Source organism: Oncorhynchus kisutch, linkage group LG6 (genome assembly GCF_002021735.2).
Source record: "Oncorhynchus kisutch isolate 150728-3 linkage group LG6, Okis_V2, whole genome shotgun sequence".
NCBI lineage: Eukaryota > Metazoa > Chordata > Actinopteri > Salmoniformes > Salmonidae > Oncorhynchus > Oncorhynchus kisutch.
The window spans coordinates 45,343,387-45,346,763 of NC_034179.2; positions in this window are offsets into that span (position 1 = coordinate 45,343,387).

A 3,377-nucleotide genomic window follows, 5' to 3' on the forward strand; every position below is an offset into this window, starting at 1 on the left:
GAACTCAGAAAAAAATTGTAGACCTCCACAAGTCTGGTTCATCCTTGGGAGCAATTTCCAAACGCCTGAAGGTACCACGTTCATCTGTACAAACAATAGTACGCAAGTATGAACACCATGGGACCACACAGACGTCATACCGCTCAGGATGGAGACGCGTTCTGTCTCCTAGAGATGAACGTACTTTGGTGCGAAAAGTGCAAATCAATCCCAGAACAACAGCAAAGGACCTTGTGAAGATGCTGGAGGAAACCGGTACAAAAGTATCTATATCCACAGTAAAACAAGTCCTATATCAACATAACCTGAAAGGCCGCTCAGCAAGGAAGAAGCCACTGCTCCAAAACTACCATTAAAAAAGCCAGACCGGTTTGCAACTACACATGGGGACAAAGATTATACTTTTTGGAGAAATGCCCTCTGGTCTGATGAAACAAAAATAGCCATGCTGGCTAAGTGTGCCTTGAAATTTAAATAAATCACAGACGGTGTCACCAGAAAAGCACCATCACTCCTCCTCCAAAATCTCATATTTGGACTCATCAGGCCAAAGGACAGATTTCCACCAGTCTAATGTCCAGTGCTCGTGTTTCTTGGCCCAAGCAAGTCTCTTATTATTATTGGTGTCCTTTAGTAGTAGTTTCTTTGCAGTAATTCGACCATGAAGGCCTAATTCACGCAGTCTCCTCTGAACAGTTGATGTTGAGATGTGTCTCTTACTTGAAGTCTGTGAAGCATTTATTTGGACTGCAATTTCTGAGGCTGGTAACTCTAATGAACTTATTCTCTGCAGCAGAGGTAACTCTGGGTCTTCCTTTCCTGTGGTGGTCCTCATGAGAGCCAGTGTGATCATAGAGCTTGATGGTTTTTATGACTGCACTTGAAGAAACGTTCAAAGTTCTTGAAATGTTCCGTATTGACTGACCTTCATGTCTTAAAGTAATGATGGACTGTCGTTTCTCTTTGCTTATTTGAGCTGTTGCCATAATATGGACTTGGTCTTTTACCAAATAGGGCTATCTTCTGTATACTACCTCTACCTTGTCACAACACAACTGATTGGCTCAAATGCATTAAGAAGGACAGACTTTTCACAAATGAACTTTTAACAAGGTACACCTGTTAATTGAAATGCATTCCAGGTGACTACCTCATGAAGCTGGTTGAGAGAATGTCAAGAGTGTGCAAAGCTGTCATCAAAACAAAGGGTGGCTACTTTGAAGAATCTCAAATATAACACACTTTGATTTGTTTTTTGGTTACAACATGATTCCATATGTGTTATTTCATAGTTTTGATGTCTTTACTATTATTCTACAATGTAGAAAATAGTAACAGTAAAGAAAAAACCCTGGAATGAGTAGGTATGTCCAAACTTTTGACTGGTATTGTACATTTGTATAGACTACCCCTAGGCATTTGAATTCACTGAATTCAATTCTCTTCCCTTTAATTCAAATTCGAATTGTAACTCCGTATCATGTTTACTACTTCAATTCAAATTTAAGAATTTAATTGGAATTCATGAGGCATTCTCAATTGAATTCTGAGCCCAACCCTGGTGTCCACTGAATTAACTAGGTCCATGACATCTCTGAGTTGAATCTTCAACTCTTATCTCACTATTGGCATAGCTGCCATCACCATTATTTCCAATCTCTATTAAACATGCCCAGCATATGCTTTGCAATGGAGAAATCAGTTATGAGATTATGGACTATAATCTCGGATTATCTGGGTAATCCGCCCAGTAAATGGCATCTTTCAAAGCACGGCTCTCTTTATATTTTCATGTACAGTGCCTTAGGAAAGTATTCAGACCCCTTGACTTCATCCACATTCTGTTACATTACAGCCTTATTCTAAAATAGATTAAATAAAACATTTTCCTCATCCATCTACATACAATACTACAAAATTAAATCTGTTTTTTAGACATTTTTGCAAATGTATTAAAAATAAAAAACAGATACCTTATTTACTTAAGTATTCAGACCCTTTGCTATGAGACTCGACATTGAGCTCAGGTGCATCCTGTTTCTATTGATGATCCTTGAGATTTTTCTACAACTTGAAATGAGTCCATCGGTGGTAAATTCAATTGATTGGACATGATTTGGAAAGGCACACACTTGTCTATGCAAGGTCCCACAGTTGACAGTGCATGTCAGAGCAAAAACCAAGCCATGAGGTTGAAGGAATTGTCCATAGAGCTTCGAGAAAGGATTGTGTCGAGGCACAGATCTGGGGAAGGGTGCCACAAAATGTCTGCAGCATTGAAGGTCCCCAAGAACACAGTGGCCTCCATCATTCTTAAATAGAAGAAGTTAAGAACCACCAAGACTCTTCCTAGAGCAGGCCGCCCGGCCAAACTGAGCAATCGGGGGAGAAGGGCCTTGGTCAGGGAGGTGACCAAGATCCCGATGGTCACTCTGACAGAGCTCTAGAGTTCCTCTTTAGAGATGGAAGAACCTTCCATAAGGACTACCATTGATGCAGCACTACCATTGATGCTGCCTTTACGGTAGAGTGACCAAACAGAAGCCACTCCTCAGTAAAAGGCACACAACAGCCCTCTTAGAGTTTGTCAAAGGGCACCTAAGTACTCTCAGACCATGAGAAACTAGATTCTCTGGTCTGATGAAACCAAGATTGAACTCTTTGGCCCGAATGCCAAGCGTCACATCTGCAGATCGAAATGTAAAGGTAATTTCTGATTGAGCTGACATATTTAGCATTTACCATGAAGGCAGTCTCAACTAACACTGCAACATTGCCTTTACATTTCAATCATCCTTTAACGCTAAACTTCAGCAATACAGATTAGATCCAGCCCTAAATATTAGGTGTAAAAATGTTACTATGTTTCAGTAGACATGCTTGGCCTATTGTAGTATAACGAACCTTGCCTAGGTAGGCCAGCTTTGATTCAAATTATCAAAGCTAGATGATTAGTTGATTAATTGAATGAGCTGTGTAGTGCTAGGGCAAAAACCAAAACGTGCACCCCTTGGGGTCCCGAGGAAACCCTGGGTTAACCCTTTTAGGGGGGATTGTAACAGGTTAGGCAAGGTTTGTTACATTATCCACTCCGTTTGAGCAGTGTGGTCTGCCTATGGTGGAGACCTGCAATGCGGGCTATACTGTCATTAGCAGAAATGGCTACAATTTCATGGTTTAATTTATTTTGTAAACTAGCCTATTGTTCTGAATTGATAGTGCCAATAAACAAAAAGACGCACTGAAACCTGCTTTTGGTGTGGTGTGTGTCCACCTTTTCACTAATGTTGCAGAGTTTGTAATACTCCCTAGGGACCCTTATTTTGAAAGTTGATTATGCCACAGAGTAAAGCTGTAACTTTGCAGCTGTAACCCTT